General features: G+C 41.6%; 1 protein-coding gene across 1 annotated transcript in view; it reads left to right on the top strand.

The window, feature by feature from the left end:
• Positions 1 to 3,854, top strand: part of CBX5 (chromobox 5) — a 45,012-nt gene extending 41,158 nt beyond the window's left edge. The window contains exon 6 of the mRNA XM_070937946.1: positions 2,808 to 3,854. The gene's annotated coding sequence lies outside the window, so the exon portion shown is untranslated. The remainder of the gene's footprint in view (positions 1 to 2,807) is intronic.
• Positions 3,855 to 20,201: the final 16,347 nt, after the last annotated feature.

The raw sequence follows: 20,201 nt of genomic DNA, 5'->3' as shown, positions 1-20,201 counted from the left end.
TACCCATTTGTAAAATTAAATGTTTTGTGTGTAGTACAAGTCCACCGTTCTGCAAACAAAAGGATACATGCATTCACAAGAGGCCATTTTCTTCCAACAGACCACAAAAACAATGGCAATGGAGTATGGAAAGAAGAACAATGGTAAAACAAACTGGGTGGGGATGGAAGAATGAGGAAATAGACGAATATCTGGAAGGAGTCGAGAGGGACAAACCACCACCACCTCTAGAGTGAGGACTAGAAAAATACATGTCAAGGGATAAAGGTGGCATTTTTAGATCCCTCCCCCCCAAGAAATGTGTTGGCAATAATTTAAGCTCTCTTCTACATGCGTCTTCTGTGAGAATTAAACACTTGGCTACATACAGTATTTACCCTTGATGGTACCGTTTGTTAGCCCTATTAGCTCAGGTGGGAAGCTGAGTCCTTTAGCTTATGAGGAAGGAAAACGGTGTCCTCAGCTATCTGGTAGGAGGTGGCTTAGTAGGCCAGGGGGAAAAAATGCTGGACATCTGAAGACTCAATGCTGAGAGCAAGAGTGACAGGTAGTCCTTCACTTACGACATTACAAGACTGACCCACGGTACTTACAGTCTGGTTTCAAACAACAGCCATCTTCCCCTTGCTGTCATGTGACCACATTTCAGACACTTGGCAACTGGCCTGTATGTTTACAGTTATATGATTGCCTTTACTTCAGATTTTTGGCCTATAGCAATCAATTGGTTTCTTAAAGACCATTGCATTTAAAAAAACCATAAAATTGTGTCAGTCACGTGGGTGGCCTGCTTTATAGCCATCATGACTTAACAACTGTAATGAGCAGACTCCATTAAGTTGAAGACTATCTGTATTTGCCTCAGAGCCTTGCCTCCCCTTTAAAGGCTATATACCTTTAATAATGGTTTATTTTCTTCCCCTCAAGCACTGGCCAATGCTCCCTCATGATTTACAGCACGTAACAAATTTCAGCCATCGCCGAGGTGCTATAATTTGGCCTCATTATTACATTGGCATGATGATGCTCTAAATCACTCCTGGAGATTTCACCCATGCCTCAGTATTTATCACTGCATCGTCTGTATTTTGTGAAAGTGGGCAAAGTGGTGCAGAAGGAGTATTGAATCTGGAGCAAGTGCTGTGGATGATTGATAGTCTGCCATTCCTTTCTGTGCTGCAATCCTATAGAATCAAGTCTTAAAATGGAGAAAGTCTCTGCTGTTACTAACTAGGGTATTGGCTTTCCAGCCCATATCTTTTTCAGGTATTTTGGCTGGCATTGCCTCTTACCAGCTAAATTCATTGGGTGAGCCAGAATCAAGTTGAATTTGCAGGCTAAATAAGAGACCTTTCACAAAGTGTTGAGGAATCAACTCTGATAACCTTTAAGTATTAAAGTCCTGCTACCTCGCTGATTTTGCCCTTATTTTTATTCTCAAATGTATTGGAGAGGAAGCTTAAGACAGCCTTGAAGTGCACCTTTCTTTCCTACTCTGGTATGTACCAGCCTAAAAACTACCTTCTTCACCAACAGCTGCTAATAGAAATCCTTACATAGAATTAATAAGGAAGACTTCTGTGATTACAAGCACTTGTGTGTCAGGCTAAAAAGAAAAAAAGGCATTTTAGGAAGTTGGTAGCAGCAATGCCATTAGTATAAAAAAAAATGGCATTTCTCTTTCCAAGTATTTGCTAGGATTTTGAGATGGACTTGTGCATGTATGTTTTAAATGACTATTCTTGTACATCCTGTTGAATGCATGCATATACCTGATTTGTTGCCATGTGGGAAGAATCCTTAGAATAAAGTGTTCAATCTTGGCTTTCCTCCACTCCCACAACTACACAATTTAAAATTCTATTTTGGACGCACCATTAATATAAAGTAGCACACACAGGACCCTTTCATCGTTTGGCAAATTTGATGAATATCTGAAGGTTCTTAGAGTTCTTTGTCAAACTTAAATGAAGCAAAAATAGGGCAACTTGACACTTGAAGAATTGCTTTAGCTACTGCAGTTGAAATGCTAAAACACTAGTTTTTTCTACTGGCAGAAATGTAAGTACAGCAACAGCTTTTAGTAAGTTCCACAATATGACCTTAGTGTAATATTTTTAACCCTATTCAAAAGCTCTTTTTTTAAAGGCAAGAGTTCTTTTTAAACTATCAACAAAGAATGCCCAGATTTTTTTTTAAAGGAAAAAAAAAAGTTTTCACCCTTTACCTGAAGATCATGTTAAGTTTGTCTTAGTGTAGTAGTAGAACTAGCCAGCTGATTCTAAATTTCCAGGATTTCTAAGCCATTCATGCTGCATTTAGGTGACTTTTAAACTGATCCCTCTTCCTCACTTTTTGGCTCCTGGTCTAAATGTTTCAATGGCACAAAAAAAAAAAAAAAAAAAAAGCTTTTCGGTGTCAGTTTTTTTGCGTCTTCTTGTATTTAGAATTTGTGGGGATGGGGCATATGTGTATGATGCATTGGGAGGTTTGAATCTTGGCTTTTTGTGTATCTGTTTAAATTGCACATTTTAAACTGATGACCACTCTCTGAATTTATCAGAATTTAAATTTATGGTAAGACTTCAATTATGTAGGTGCAGTTTTCTGATGCAACACTTTCTTAAAAGGCTATCAAACATGAATTGTTATCCTCAGTCACCTAAGCGTGGATTAAAATACAAAGACAATTAATTTTGTGTTAATTAAACTCATTAATTTTTGATTAACTATATAATTTTTACCCAGGTGGCATTTAAATCTTCTCGGCTGTATGGGCTCTAATGATTTTTGTCTCCTCCCACCAGCAGGAAAAGGAAGAGGAGAGAAATCACCCAGCCAGCACAATTTGAATTATCTCAGAACATCTATACCACTGCTGCCTTTTCTTTGTTTCACGTGACCTACTACCTATCATTTTTGCAAGAACTATAGTTTTATGCAATTCAATTTGGTATTTAGCCCTATGACAAAATTGGTTCAGCTTTGGCTCATAGTCCTTTTTCTTTCTGTTTATCTATCTCTTTCTGTCTCTTTCTCTTCCTTCCTTCCTTCCTTCCTTCCTTCCTTCCTTTCTTTTCTTTCTTTCCACTGGGAACCACTACTCTGCAAGTTTTCTAGTGGACAAGAGACATCTGAGATAATACCTCATTCCACTGCTTCAAAAGCAAACATTCAGATTTCTTTCCTTCTGAAAAATGAAAGAGAATTGGCTTAAGGAACTGCTCTGCTTTTGATTGAGCTTTTTGATTGCTTGAATCCAACTGTGTTTCTGACAGATAAGACTGCATGAATTGTTCACTCTGGGTCGAGGCCACAATTCTTCATACAACACTTTGAATCATTTGCAAAAGTATGTCAAGTTGCAGCTTTTGCTTGCAACAAGCAGTCTGGAAGATTCATGAACACCTATTTGGATCCAGGTGAAAACACAAGCCCAATCATGTGCACAGAATGTGTGAAAAGGCCTTGGAGGTTTAATGCCCCTGGTGCTGGTTACAGAAATGAAATACAGTATATCCAGGTTCCCTATGATCAGTATTTAAACTCCTGATGAAAAAGAGAAAGATGGTGTGTCAACTCTTCCCCTCCCAATATGCTGCCCTCCACAACAGAATGTTGAACTTTTGGCTAACGGGTGTGTCTGTGCATTTGTGTTAGACTTCCTTGGGGTAACATTTTAGCCAAGCCTTTTGATTCTAAAGTAGGTTATGCTGATTTTTAAAAGTGTGAAAATAATTTTTAAAATGAGCTCTTTGTTGTACAACCTGACATGTTACAAACAACCCCATGTTCATCATCTCCGCTCTTTCATATTTCTTGTATCAGTTCTAATAAATGGTTACTTTTCAGTACAGGGTTTATTGTCTTTTATTCACCCTTTCCTTCTTTTTAAATCCCTCAATATTGTCTGGATATGGTTATATTTCATATACTTCGTTGCTGTTTAGATATGGAAGGTAGTTTTGACCAATGGTGGAATTCAAATTTTTTTACTACCGGTTATGTGGGTGTGGCTTGGTGGGCGTGGCTTGGTGGGCGTGACAGGAGAAGGATACTGCAAAATCTCCATTCCCACCCCACTCCAGGGGAAGGATACTGCAAAATTCCCATTCCCACCCCACTCTGGGGCCAGCCAGAGGTGGTATTTGCTCAAAAATTTCTACTCAAAATTTCCACTACTGGTTCTCCAGAATCTGCTGAATAGCATCCCTGGTCTTGACCTAGAGAATTTGACCAACTGATAAGGCATAGCAGTAGCGTTATGAAAATTTAGCTGTTTGCTTTACCGAATGTGGGGTTGTGCAATTGACATTGTATAGGTGCCAGTGATCTTTAGCTTTTCTGGAACTGAAATTTAGTTTAATTAATCCCATGGTTCATTATTTTTTTTAAAATTCTCCTTTCCCTTCCTTCTGTGATTGCTTTTCTCAGCCAGATATTCTGGCCTCTAACATCCATCTAAAGCCACTTTCCGTCATGCTGGCTGGGAATAAAGGATAGATTTGGAGGTCAATAGGACAGCATTGATAGCTATTAGCTAATAGCATTTGGGGGATAATAATAGCTGATGACTGCAGTTCTGTGGAAGCAGTTTTCTGAGTGGACTGCCCTACTCCCGTTTTAGAGTCATCCTTTCCTGACTGTTGGGTAGTAACAAGATCAATATATAACCTTCAAATGAAATAGATCTTGAAACACTAGTCTGTGTATCTCTGGCTGAGAGTCAGGGAAATTTTGAGCTTGGCTTCCCTTTCTCGCATTTCTTAGGTTCAAGTGCTCTTTGTCCTCCCTCTGCAGTAGTTCCTGTGAGTGCAGCATCCAGAAATGGGATCAGATTGCAAATATTTTATACTGAAGGGAAAAAAAATAAACTTATAAAAGCAGAGAGAGAGAGAGAGAGCACTCTTAAAGTAGCAGTTTTGGTATCCCTGTACTTAACATAGTATGTGCTACTCAGGGATGTCAAACTGGCAGCCTGCGGGCCAGATGCGTCATGTGCAGGCCACACCCACCCCAGGAGAAAAAGGTTGGGAAACGTCATGTGACGCCACGAGTTTGACACCTGTGTGCTAGATTGTGAGGTCCTTATTGCTCTCTCAGCTTGGTTGCTTACTTGCAGACATTTCATTACCTAAATTTGATTACATTATCAGTGCAGTTGGTACATACTAAATTTCCACACTGGTCACAATTCCTTCTCTGTGTAGTCTGGGTCTATTTCTGAGGTGGGATAGGATATTATGAATTCTCTTCAGGGAAGAAACATTGCATGGATTTCCCTCATAGAGCGAGGGAAGAGAGAGAGAGAGAAAAAAAACCCTGCTTCCTTATATGTAAAATACCAATGAAGAAAAGGTAAGGGAGGACAAAGATAAGCTTTGGACATAACTTTCATCACAAAATTTTTTTCCAACAGAATTCCAGGCTGATGATATGTAAGGATAGGGAGTTCTGCAAGATAGGAGCCATTGCTGCGAAGGTTTTGTCCCTATTTAACCTATTTTAAAGTAATTCAAAGTAATAAGGCCTCTGGTCTAGGCACCCCTTCTTATAACTCTTCACTAGATAAATCAAAACCAACCCTTTCAACTACACCTGGAAATGCAGTTGGCAGCAAATTATTGTGGGATGTTCTTGCTGCCTAGAATGACAGCAGCCAAATTATTGCATATGGCACCAGTGGAATTCCAGATTTTTAAAGATTATTCTGCTCCAAAATCCTTACATTGATCTACTAGGAATACAGTGATTGCTGGACTTCCCAGTGACATAGAATGGATAAGGAATATGACACTCAGATGACAGCTGCCCTGGCCTCCATATTTTTTTAAAATGCCAAATCTTCTGAAGATTTCAGTGACTTTTTATAAGATTGCAGAAAAAAGCCAATGATCTTTCTTATAATCTCATAAAAACGTTGTGATTTGTGGGAGAATGCTTAAAGCCAGGAAGTGTGTGTTAACATTGCTTGTGTGTCATTTAAATTTCATTAGATGAAATGTGCTTTTCTACAAATAATCTCTTCCCAACATGACAATTTTTTTTTTTAAAGGATTCTCAAAATGCCACTGTGAAAGTTTGTTTTTTGAAGACTAGATGGTTGGTGGATGATTGCATTTGAGCATATATATGTATAAAATGTCTGGGCTATTACATATACACACATCTCAAATTTCCCTAGAGAGGACATGACCTTCATTGGAAGGCAGAATACTCCCTATTCATGGCAGAAATAATCTCTGGGAGGCTAATAAAAAACTATGCAAGCTGAAACAAAGAGCATGGCCCTTTATCATTAGTCTGTGGTTTTTTGCAAGCACAGCAAAAGGAAGGAATTTCAGCAAAGAATCTGGGCATGCAGCATACTTACCTACTTACTTCCCCATCGTACTATTCCTTTTCAGGGTAAGAAACATTCTACCCCAACAGGGACAAAATACCGTGTTTCCCCGGAAATACAACCTATCCCAAAAATAAGCCCTAGCTTGATTTTTACATGTGTGCTTAATATAAGGTTTAATATGGGTTTTTAACTTTTATCTGGTTTAATTAGATATTTTAACTTTGTACCGTGATTATTGTGGATTTTATTGTTGTGAGCCGCCCTGATCCATTGGAGATAGGGCGGCATATAAGTTAAATAAAATAAAATAAAATAAATAAATAAATAAATAAATAAATAAATAAATAAATAAATAAATTCTACCCCAAAAATAAGCCCTAGTTAAGGCCCCGCCCATTCTGTCCCACCGTTTGGTTGTATGAGGTGGGGTCAGGTGCATGTGTAAAAATCAAGCTAGAGTAGGGGTGGGGGATAGAGCTGCCACATGCGCCTCACACCCGCTTACCTTAGGACAGCTGCAGCCAGGCCTCCCATGCCCTGACACTTGTCACGCTGCTGCCTGACTTCTGTGGCCGCTTGCAGCCCCTCATGGCCAGATGCTACATGGCGCACTCTGCTGGTGCCGTTGCTCGAGGCAGAAGGTCGCATAGCGCATGCGCAATGGCACAATACATCATAGAGCCTCCTGCTGCGAGTGGTGGCACTGGTCTGACATGCCACATGGCCTCCTGCCCTGAGTGGCAGCACCGCCCTAATGTGCTGTGTGGCCTCCTGCCGCAAGCAGCACCAGCACAAGCCACGCAGCATCCTTCTACGAGTGGTGGTATTGGCGCGATGTGCCACATGGCATCTGGCCGTGAGCAGCTGCAGAAGACGTCAGGCAGTGGTGTGAGAGGTGTCGGGGCATGGGAGGCCTGGCTCTGGTGGTCCTAAGGTAAACAGGTAAGACATCCCCTGAAAATAAGACCTGGTGTTTATTTTGGGGCCCAAAAGAAAATAAGATGGGGCCTTATTTTTTGGGAAACATGAGTAGTTGAGGAAATGAAGGTAATTGATACATGAGGGGAAAGTGATCATGTTTTCCTTGAATGGGTAATATCCAGGGGAGGAAGAAGTGAGAAGAATCAGATTCACATACTGAACTTCAAAAGAGAAGATCTTGATTATCTCCAAGAAAAATGAGGTTGGGTCCAAGAGACTGAAGCCCAGCATCTCAGGAATATTCTAGTGGGTTTTGCACTAAACAGATGTTTGACTTTATGATTATAGGGGAAAAAATACAAATGATTAATTATTTGGTTATCATTATGTATTTACTGCCGGAATAGGGATGCATTGCAGGATTTATTTTTCCTCAAATAGCCAAATAACTTGGCTCACATAGTGTCTTCCTCAGAGCAAAATGGGCTCCATTTACTGGTTTACAAGGGCTCCCCCTGCATTTAAGTCAAAGGTCTGACTCTGTATGGAGGCTATATGGTTTTGGATGGGGAGAAATAGATGCATCCTAGAGGTGTTGGACTCCCCCCACCCCTTTTAAAACATTTCACTCCTCATCCAAAAAGCTTCTTCAGTTCAGATAAAACATGATTATTATTTTTTTAAGGCAAGAAAGTCCACTTGCCTTTTGGAAAAAAAAAAAACCTGTTGGAAGGAAAATCCATCTGGTTCAGTTCCAAGCTGGGAGAAAGATGCTGGAAACAACATGGAGGCTGGTTGGAAAGATGGTTTAATGATGAACAGAACCAACAGCAGTCCTGGGCCAGCTGACCAATTGGTTTGAAATGCACTTAGGAGATTGTGGAATGTAGTGAGCTCTGTGTCTTCTGCTAAATGGTAGTGGGTTAATCCTATTATGTCCTGAAGGGTCATGTCCTGTTCTTCTTAATCCCATCACCCTGAAGCTGAAGGTCTTTTGTTTTGTAGATAGGCTGGCCAAATCTTTCTTAATGGGCACAAAATATCTGCTGGGCATGGAGCTATTAAGAAAGACTGAGCATGTTTCTCCATTTCTCCCTTTGGGGAAATACAATATTCCGCCTTTTTAATATTTTCCATACACCTTTGGGAAAACCATGACATAGCTGATTGAGAATCTCCATAGACTTGGGAAATGGACTGGAATTTATCTCTAGCAAGATCCAGTGGCTGTGGATTTTAAGGCCCCCCTGGACAGGGGTGAAATCCAGCAGGTTCTAGAAAACTGGTAGCGGAAATTTTGAGCAGTTCAAAGAACTGGCAGCAGAAATTTTGAGTAGTTCGAAGAACTGGCAAATACCACCTCTGGCTGGCCCCAGAGTGGGGTGGGAATGGAGATTTTGCAGTATCCTTCCCCTGCCACGCCCACCAAGTCACGCCCACAGAACCGGTAGTAAAAAAATGTGGATTTCACCACTGCCTCTGGATCTATAGATTTTCCATCTCTACTGTAGTTCTAGATGGAGTTACTCTCCCTCAAGCAGACCCAGTACAACAATAACAAGTGATTGTAATAACAAAACAACAAAAATCAAGGCACAACAATTGCACAATCTGGGGTTCCTCCCAAAATTCACTTCTGCTTGAAGAGTAGGTGACATCTGTAGCTCAGAGAGCCGCTGCATACTATGGGCTGAGCTTTTCCTGTAGTGCCATCTGGTGGCCACAGCATTTCTCTGTAATGCAATTTAACACACCGGTTACAGGTGGTTGTGTCATACTCATCAAGGGTCCTACTGCCATGCAGAGAGTGCTCTATCATTCTCATGCAAATATAGTACAACTAAGCAAATCCCTTATGTAAAGTGGTTTACAGGGGGTGGAAATGCTTCCTGCATTTCAATCTGCATTTAGTATTTTGGCTTTAAAAATTGGTTCCACTTGTGTTTTTCCCCCTCCTTTCCATCTCATGCATGTGAACGCCTGCAAATAATGCTAAGCTTAAAAAAGTCTCTGAGGTTTTTTTTTTCACTATAGCTTCCAAAGATTTATTAAAAGCAAAAGTCAGATGACAATAATTAGCAAAAATACACAGACAGCCGTCTAAAAATAAATTATTGCAAGATTCTACACATAACAAATCAATAACTGTAAAGCTTATGGGCACTAGATACTATATTTGCTTTAAATAGTTATACATTACCTAATGCATTTATAGATTTGCTGACAGTTTGGGATAGGAATCAAGACTAAAACAGTTAATTATATCAGTCACCAAGATCTTGATACTTTACAACACAACACAGCTAGAACAATAATAAAACAAAACCCAAGATACAATTGTTGCAAAGCAAAATTAGAGTAGAAATGTACTCAAAAACACATAAAAGGCTACCCTAAAATAAGTAGGACTCTATATGCTTAAAATACTTTGGCAGAGGTCCTTCAAAGATCATGGGAGCATAAGTACAGCATCTCTTTTAAGCAGCTGTCCTCATGTCTCCATGCAAACCTGAAAAATAAGTTGTAGGGTTTTTAAAACAGGAACTATGCTTATGCCTTTTGAAGCCCTTCTTCTGAATCATTTTTGAAGCATGTGCAACCCTAAAACTAAGCACCAATTCAAAAGGTTGTTTCCCCCAAAACCCAGTTGCCATAGCCTGATATCAGGAGACTCTTAAGGTCCCGGCATATATAGGCAAATCTGTCATTCTGTAGTCTCCTGGCCCTGATTTGGGTTAGGGTTCAGAGATATAGATTAAAATGGAGCACCGAAGGTGGCCAAATCTTGGCATGCTTATATAAGGAGCCTTGCAGCTCTTCCAAAATTTCTGAGCTAGATAGTTTGCCTCATGCTTTTAGCCCCTGGCAAACAGGCCCACAATTGTCTTAAACATTTCCCCTGCCTCCCCAATGTTATTTCCATTTCTGTAAATACAGTACATAATGGCTGTGTCTGTTGAAGAGCATTTCATTTTATTTCTTTCTCTATCGCTTATTCTCACTTTGCATCTTGATCTTCACTTCTTTACGTGTTCTACTCATCTAAACTAGTAGATATGGTAAAGGACACGTTCTGGTCATGGTCCTTCCCTATGAAACCATTAACATTTAAAGAAAGTAATAGAAATCCCCAAATAAGCAAAACATAACCATTTTACAGAGGCAACAATAGGCATTTAAAAATAAAACTTGAAGATTAAAGGGCAGTCTGAAAGATCCTTTGGGGAACTGCCTGGAGGCATGACAGAACTCACTGCACTGATTCACATTCAAAACCATGACAAAGGATCCGATTTCCAGAGTTCCCCTAATTAATTAGTTGGCCTTCAATTGCCACGTCAGGATTCTAGGTTTTGCAGCCTCACCAATGGTCATCTCTGTTTACCATTGTGAATATCTGCAGGGAAACATTAAATTTCCAGACTTCAAAGAGCCACTGTTTTTATTTTTGAGAATGCTTGTGAATTGGCATAAGTGGTGGAGAGACTCCTAAAAGAAAATGAGCTTAGGAAGGCTCTGTAGTTGGGTCACAAAGAGTCAGATAGCCACTAGATGGCAGCAAAGACTTTGAGTAAAGGTTTCTGTAGCTCTTTGCTGTCATCTAGCAGCCAGGCTCTGCTTTGCTTTCTATCACACCTGCTAGATGTTTAATTTTGTTCTCCCTTAGAGAATTTTCCAAAGACTAGAGTCAATTGAGCTTCATAGTCTTTACGGTCACTCTTGATAAATTTTCAAGTGTAAAAAATGGGACACATAGTAAATGATCATACTTACTGGGAGCCCATAACTCAGTTTCTCAAAAATTACAGGCAAGTACTGCAAGTCCAAACCCTGAGTAAAGTTTTGGAAAGTTTTGCATCTTTGCAACAAAGCCGCTGTCTGTACTTCCTAGGACTTCTCTTTCCCCTTTTGTGCTCTTTCTTGTATGCAAAATGATCTCCAGGTTAATGGAAGTTAACAAGTTAATGGATGACTAACAAGCAATAGAGCAGAGGAGAGCTTCTCTGCTAGCCCCTTTTCTCATTTCACCAGGAGGTACCAGAAAGAAAGCTGATTGAGGCATCATCAAGGGAACGGAATTCACTGAGGGCATTTTTATGACTGTTGCTTCAACCTCACACGGCCTGTTGAAATGCAGGTGCAGAAATCAGTGAACTTCTGATTGATTGATGGTGTGACATCAGTTTTGGACAGGGGTATCAAACTCGTGTTGTCACGGCATCGTCATGTGATGTATCATGACTTTTTCCCCCTTTGCTAAACGGGGCGTGGGTGTGGCCAGCGCATGACGCATTCGGGCCGCGAGTTTGACGGCAAGTTTGATTTAGGGCTACAATGTTTAAGCTGTAAAAAAAATACCAATGACTGCTAGATGGCGTCAAGAAGCTGTTTGATAGCCTTATTATGCCTATGACCAGATTTAATCCATAGCACAGGGGTCGGCAACCTTAAACACTCAAAGAACCACAAAAGTCCTAACTAGAAGCCCCCGTTCAATTCTGGAGCCAACCGGAAGTCCGGTTCCCCCATCATAGAGTCTCCTCCTAGCATGGCGTCCTTTTTCCTCTGCTGACTGGAAGTCAATTTCCCTACCATCCTCCTAGCGCTGCATCCTTTTTCCTCTACCTGTCCTAACCGAAATCCCTATCAATTGTGGAGCCGACCAGCAACAGGGAGCCACAGCAGAGGGATGAAAGAGCCACATGCGGCTCCAGAGCCGCAGATTGCTGACCCTTGCCCTAGCATCATAAGACCCTTTACCTGTCATGTTAAATGTGTCCCACTTCACAAGAGGATCTGTACCAAATTGTAATCATGTCAAAATGAAGAAATATGTGTGAAGATGTCATTATGTAGATGCTCTGCTTACAACCTTGAATCAAAACATTTCTGACACTGGTATGTAATCTTTAGTGTTTGTGATGACATCATCTCACATGTGTTGTCATATTAATTGATTAGATTTTTATCTCACCTTTATTACACCTTTATAAGTAACTCAGGATGGCGAATAGATCTAATGCTCCTTCCTCCTCTTGTTTTCCTCACTGCAACAACCCTGTGGAGCTGCTTCCCTCTGCAGACTCCCAGGCTGCTACAAAGCAGTTCCCAATCTGCTTACCAAAATATTCTATTTTGCCCCCAGATATAAAAGGCCGTGTTCTACAGATTGCAGATTTGTTATAACTCTGCCCTGTGTATAACTTTTAAAAGCAGCAGACTATAAACTGCAACTGTGATAAGTCTCTTGTCTATGTCCACCCCACTCCCTCCCTTTCTGATCCTGCTTGCATTAGCTTCAGTTTCCCATATCTTTTGATAATGTGGTGTTGCTATTGCTTAAGAAAACGAGAAAAGGGTTTGGGGATTGCTGCTGGAAAGTAGCAAGGGTCCCAACCTCGGCAACCCTCTTGCGGCATAACCAAACCTAAACTCACCGTGGATAGTCAGGATTTTGCAGCTATTTCCCCAGTTCTGTGGTGAGGACTGGATCTCAGGCCTTTTGCATGCAAATCATGTGCTCTCCCATTAAGTTATGGCCTATCAAGAAGATACTGTGAGCTTTAACATTGATTACAGAAAATAAATACAAAAGATTGTCACCTAGAATGGCTCCAGTTTCTTGGAAACGGGACATATATTTTACACCATATTCAGTCGTACCCTCCAACAACAGAATAATATATACATGTGATGAAAAGAGAAAGTAGGCAGCATAATTAGAATTTAACAAACTCTTTTACAACTGGTGATATTTTATACTCTAGGTATTTATGCATTGTTAATCTACACTATTGGTGCCTGGGATTTATTGCTACTTTATCCTACATGGAAACTTTATGAATTTACTGTGCATGTTTATTAATTGTAAAATATTAATCAATTTGATGTGACTTGGTCAATAAATAGTAGTTACTGGTTCTTAGTGGCCACCAGGTGGCGCATGGATAGGAAGATAGTAAGAAAGCAGGCAATTCCAAGGATGGGTAGCTGATCACATTATGCCTTTCCACTGAAACAGGCTGATACTTTTAGATGCTGTCATTTTAAGCTGTCAATCAGTCCTGCATACAGTACAGCTAATCTTGTTACTTTCAGCATACCTGAATGAATTGCCTGAATAGCAGCAGGCCTAGAATTTGGCTGGAGCTCATCCATTGCTGTTATCCTCTTATTGATAACAACAGGTCTTTAAGGCATAAAGAACGCAGTCCTCAGCTCAGTCCCTGAAAAAAGCGCAGTGCTTTCCTACGAGTTGTCATCCTACAGTTGCAGGTAAATTATACAAACGCCTTTGAACTACAACTCCCAACATCCCTCACTGTTAAGCTGGTCAGGTTTGCTGGGATTCAACTGCAAGTTCCTAGTATCAGGCGAAATCCTAGTGGACACGAGGAGGGAGACGACTAAGTACCACTGCAGCAATGCAGAGAGATTGCATTACTTTGCTTTAAATACAATTTCTAATGAAAAGGATCTGTTCTTGAGATCCTTCCCCAACCCCAACGACCCTGCATTAGATGAGCAAACCCTCTAATTTAACTTCTCATTTGTTTAAAAAGAGAGAGAGAGAGAGAGGCTATAGACCAGTAATTAGAGAGCTTCTGCTGCAGATACTGTCTCAGCCAGGTTCGCTGAATGATGAATGGATGGGAGCAAAATTTGGGATTGCATGGAAGCAATTATGCTGAAACAGAGGGCTGTATTGAAGCAATAGACCACTATTCAGAAACGTCCCTTAATAGTCCAATGTAATTTGGCTTGCACTGAAAGCTGGACAAAGAGGCACATATCCAGGAACACTTTTAGCGAGATGAATAGAAGGGTCCTCAGTGAATCCACCCTATTTTATCACCATTTGAAATAAGAGAAGTAATAAATGGAGCTAGCTATAAGAGCAGCTTTCTCCCCTGAATTATTACCGTCAGGGTCTAAATTTATCTATCAGTACTACTGACTAGTCCAATCAGAGACACAATAAATTTAGCTGCATGGGATATCAGAATTCAAAAGGAGCTGGGCTATATTGGGAAATTGTCAGGGTAGCAGAAGGGGGGGGGCATTTCTCTTCCCTCCATCTCCTGCCAAACTTTCTCAAACGCCTCAATTTTTCTCTTTTTTTTGAGGAAAAAGGATTGGACTCACATAGCCATTTTTTTTTCCTTCCCCGGCCAAAGAAAATTGTCAAATTGTCTTATTGTATAGAGAAGCTAAGAAGGTTTGACTTATAGCAGAAATTCATCAAGGGGAGCAAGAAGCTACACTTGGAATGTTTCTGTTTCGAATGAAATGGATTTAACTTTTCTGTTTATTAGCTTGAGCATCATCAATCAAACACACACAAATTCTCCAAGGTTGAAAAAGGGATGACCAAAACACACCCAGACAGGTCACCTACAACTGGGTCAGTGGTGGGATTCAGCCGGTTCGCACCACTTCGGGAGAACCGGTTGTTAACTTTATGAGGAGTTTGGTGAACTGGTTGTTGGAAGAAATCATTAGGGAAGAGAACCCATTGTTAAATTATTTGAATCCCACCACTGAGCTGGGTCCATGAATGTTGACCTTCTTCATCCATTGTGATTTGGTTAACCTAGCTTTTCACATAATGCTTACTAAAGAAAGGTGGCATTGCCAGCTTTATTTTATTTTTTATTTATTATTTTATTATTCATATTTCTATGCCGCCCAACTCTCCAAGGACTCTGGGCGACTTACAACAAGAACAGTATGAACAATATACAATAAAAAACGTTAAAAAAACCCCATACACACCGCTCATGGCCGGATCTCGCAAGATCGCAGTGGTGAGATCAACGGCCCCAAGCCTGCTGGAAAAGCCAGGTTTTCACCATTCTCTGGAAGGCCAGTAGGGTGGGAGCGGTCCGGGCCTCAGGAGGTAGCTGATTCCAGAGAGCCGGGGCAGCCACAGAGAAGGCCCTCCCCTGCGGACCCGCCAGCCGACATTGTTTAGCTGACGAGACCTGGAGGAGACCAACTCTGTGGGCTCTTACCGGTCGCTGGGAGCTATGCGGTAGAAGTTTAGACATTATCAGGGATTATAGGCATGTTTAGACATGCCTATAATCCCTGATAATGGCACAATAGGGTTAAGGGTTATACTGGCACATTTTAGCCAGTAGACCATAAGCATAGCTGAAACCCAGATTTACCCCAACTATGCTCAGACATCTAGGGAAGTGAGGACATGCAATGTGATATGAGAAAAACCTTGGGAGACAGGAGGAAGAGAAACTACACCCTAACAATAGCAATAGCACTTATATACCGCTTCACAGTGCTTTACAGCCCTCTCTAAGCGGTTTACAGAGTCAGCATATTGCCCCCAACAACCTGGGTCATCGTTTTACCGACCTCAGAAGGATGGAAGGCTGAGCCCCATCAGGATCGAACTCCAGGCTGTGGGCAGAGTTTGCCTGCAATATTGCACTTTAACTACTGTGCCATCAGGGCTCATAGAATCGTCAGACAAGAGATATCTCAGCCCACAGAAGCAACGAGGTGGAGAAAGCATCTAAGAAGGAACCCTCCCTAGTTCTTTAAAAAGTAAAATGCTTTCAGATGTGCAAGTTTCTGTTACTGTAACCTTAACAATATAAAGGTAGTGTTAGTATCTTGTGTTTTCTTGTCTGGACATCTTGAAGGGCTGACAATGTATTATTGCCTACATCCCAACAACCAGAAATTTCCGATACCGGTTCTCCAGAACTGGTCAGAACCTGCTGAAACCCACCTCTGAGATAGAGGGAGAAATGTAAAGAACAGTAGGAAATATATTTTTTGTGGAAGCACAAATGGTTTTCAATGTTTGGAATGCAGAGTGGTAGTGAAGGGATAACTATTAGTGCAAATTAAATTTAATTAAATTTCTTTTCCTTTCATCTCTTGCCTTTAAATTCCTTTGCTTACTACCTCTTCCTCATTTTCTCTTTTTTCATATCATTCCTTACTCTGAAGAGGAGTAGGCTGAGTTTATATATATGAATGAATGAATGAATTCATAACAGTAAACAGGTCAGCCACCGAACCAATTATTCCCCCTAGCATTTTTAAAGCTCTCATAATACCATTAAGCACAAAATATCTCTTTCATGATTTTTTTTAAAAAAATATATGTAAGAGTAACATCTTGATTATTCTGGTAGCAAGCAGAATTCTAGAAAAACTGTTCCCTTTCTATTTGAATCAGAATTTACATGTTTTGGATAGCTGAAACTTTGACTTTTAAATTGTTAATGCCCTCTCAATTCCTGGCAAATAGATGGGGAAGAAATGGAGGTAGTGACAGATTTTATTTTCCTTGGCTTCAAGATCACCGCACATGGGGACTACAGCCAAGAAATTAAAAGAAGCTTGCTCCTGGGGAGCATGGCACAGTTAGCAGCATACTAAAAAGCAGAGTCATCACCCTGCCAACAAAAGTGCATATAGTCAAGGCTATGGTTTTCCCAGTTGCAATGTATGGTTGTGAAAGTTGGACCATAAGGAAGGCTGAGTGTCAAGGAATTGAGGCCTTTGAACTATGGTGCTGGAGAAGACTCCTGCGAGTCCCTTGGATTGCAAGGTGATCCAACTGGTCAGTCCTAGAGGAGATCAACCCTGACTGCTCTTTAGAAGGCCAGATCCTGAAGATGAAACTGAAATACTTTGGCTACTGAATGAGAAGGAAGGATTCACTGGAGAAGAGCCTAATGCTGGGAACGATTGAGGGTAAAAGAAGAAGGGGACGGCAGAGAATGAAGTGGCTGGATGGAGTCATTGAAGCAGTCAGCATGAGTTTAAATGGTCTCCGGGGGATGGTAGAGGACTGGAAGGCCTGGAGTAAAGTTGTCCATGGGGTCGCGATGGGTCAGACACGACTAACAACACATTAACTAACAACAACAACAACAACACATTAAAAAACATAGTTCCAGACTGGTTGAAATCCCAGTTTATTTCTGTGACATTATCAGCATTGACTGGGGTTTGTAAACCATCATGACAATTGGACTGTTGTTGCTTGTTTTTATTGCCCACATAGTCCTGGGGTGTTGCTCTAGCAAATTGTTGCCAATGTATGTGTAGCTGGAATATTGCAGTCCCAATCCACGTGCACAACTGGCGGCTAGACTAGGATTTTTTTTGTCCAGTTAAGCCTTGCGTAGGAGATGACCAGGCTGAGCCAGAAGGAGGAGTCAAGTGTGTTATCAGTCTGGAGTCCCTTCGTGCCCACAAGAGATGTACTGTAAGTCCAGCCCTCCTTGAATTCCGTTGACTCTTATCTACCACCAATTTGCCTTGATGGTTAGTTCAGATTCTTACTTATGGATAGCATGGAATAAACTTGTACTCAGTTGAACAACCCTGGTTCCTTATTTCTTGCACTTGACATCTTATCTAGCTTAGATGCCCTTCAGACATGTGGGCTTCAGCTCCCAGAATTCTTAGCAACAGCTTTGCTGATTTGGGGATTCTGGGATTAAAGATCATATGTTTAAAGGGTGACAGGTTGGAGGATGCTAAACCGATCTTCCACTCTGCTGTGAGGTGCCTTTAATGTCATTTAAGTCTTGGCCATGCTGCACCATTGGTGGCAACCATTGCAGGGTCTAAGTTGAACAACACAGGTTTACACCACACACACACACACACACACACACACACACACACACACACACACACAAAATCTGGCTGTGGAAAACTGCTCCTGCCTAGTTTGGTCTTGAGAAATGGCCAGGATATGTCAAGATGAAGGAACAGAAGCAAAACTAAGAAAAAGACATGACATAGTTGGAAATAGCCATTATTCTTTCTTGCCCTGCCTCCTTACCCCAGTTTTCTTCCAGTTTTCTCTTACCATGAAGATTTCTCTTCTGCACCTACAAACTTTGGATCTTTCATGGTCTGCTTTCTTTCCACTCTCTAAAGACACCTTGTTGAATTACGGGTAACACTGCTCTCTGCCTTGTAAAATATTATGAAAACATCTGTAGCACTACTTGAGTTTATGATTTGTGACCTTTGGCTGCTCACTTTGAATGCACCAGCCCTCGTGGGCTGGCACTTGAGAACTGTCAGCTGTGGAGCTTCAGGCAAAATTCCTCATGTGTGAGATGGTGAGGAAGAGAAAAGAGGCAAAACGGAGAGAAAGGGATTTCCCCATATTTTGATGGCTCTGGAGCAAGGAATGGGGCAGATGTGGCTTCAGACTATCTTGGTCACAAGTCTGACGTTTACTTTGGGGATTGCTTCAGCTACAATAATTACAATAATTTATTTATTTATTTATTTATTTTATTTAAATTTATTTAATTTTGTATACCGCCCTTCTCCTAGTGGACTCAGGGCGGTGAACAGCCAGAACTAAAACACATGCAGATACAAAATTTAAAATTGTTAAAAGAATTATATGACTGGCCCAATTTAAAACAGTTCAATTTAAAACCCCATGACAATTTAAAACTAAAAAACTAAAAAGACTAAAAAAGGGGGAGGGGGTTCACGCCAGCCCTGCTTGATGGAAAAGAAAAGTTTTCAGGGCACGGCGAAAGACCTGGAGATCTGGTATCCTTTGTATCTCCGGGGGCAAATCGTTCCAGAGGGCAGGAGCTGCCACAGAGAAGGCCTTCCCCCTGGGGGTCGCCAGCCGACATTGCCTGACTGACGGCACCCTGAGGAGTCCCTCTCTGTGGGCGCGTACTGGTCGGTGGGAGGCTATCGGCGGCAGAAGGTGGTCCTGCAAATACCCAGGTCCTATGCCATGGAGCGCTTTAAAGGTGGTAACCAATACCTTGAAGCGCACCTGGAAGACAACTGGAAGCCAATGCAGCTCACGCAGGAGAGGTGTCACATGGGAGCGCCCCCTGGCTCCCATAATCCCCCGCGCGGCTGCATTCTGCACCAGTTGGAGCCTCCGGGTGCTCCTCAAGGGGAGCCCCATGTAGAGAGCATTGCAGTAGTCCAGGCGGGGAGTGACAAGTGCCTGAGTGACTGTGTGTAAGGAGTCCCGATCCAGAAAGGGACGCAACTGGCGAATCAGGCGGACCTGATGAAAAGCCCCCCTGGCCACGGCCGTCATATGCTCTTTTAAAGACAGCCGTGCATCCAGGAGGACGCCCAAGTTGCGAGCCCTATCCGTGGGGGCCAATAACTCGCCCCCAATAGCCAGCGATGGCACCAGCTGGCTATATCGGGACACCGGAAGCCACAACCACTCGGTCTTGGAAGGGTTGAGACGAAGCCTGTTACTCCCCATCCAGATCCGCACGGCCTCCAGGTACCGGGACATCACTTCAAGGGCATCATTGGGATGACCTGGGGTGGAGATGTACAGATTTTATTATTTATTGGGGTTAGATTTTGCTCCGGTCACAATTCACTCTGAGACTGAGTAGCATACATGCCCAAAACAGTAATCAGAGAAAAGTTTTTAAAAAGGTATAATTAACTTATCTATTTATATCCTTTTTTTCTTGTAAATTTACCCCCTGAAATTATAGCTCTTATAAATATCTCTTGCTGCTACTTGATTTGGGGACCTCTCTATTGAGTTAGGCCCTGGACAAATGAACATGTTGGGGTCCTACTCTGAGGGCATAATTGTTCATCAGTGAAGGAAGAGATTGCCAACTGTGGGTGGCACCTCCAGAGAATTGTGAGCAATTTTGTGTATGTATGTGTCTTGTCCAAGCAAAGCAGAATCACCACCAATACTTCTGCTCTGTGAGGACAAGGTGGTAGCCAGCTTGCCATGAAATACCCTGAGCAAGTTTGGAACATTTCAACAGCAGCATTGTCAGAACTTGTTCCTCTCTGCCTGGGCAAGTTGATGGCGAAGTCAGAATTGTCTATAGTTGCTGCTATAAATTCAGAATAAAATTATAGTGGCTGTTTCAAAAATTAAATCCAGATTCTGGGAATTATGCCAAAC

The sequence above is a fragment of the Pituophis catenifer genome, unplaced genomic scaffold (genome assembly GCF_029215685.1).
Source record: "Pituophis catenifer annectens isolate HBS135680 unplaced genomic scaffold, rPitCat1.0.hap2 SCAF_2, whole genome shotgun sequence".
In the NCBI taxonomy this organism is placed as follows: domain Eukaryota; kingdom Metazoa; phylum Chordata; class Lepidosauria; order Squamata; family Colubridae; genus Pituophis; species Pituophis catenifer.
Note: the sequence above shows the minus strand (reverse complement) of the source record. Positions and strands in the feature narration are given on the sequence as shown.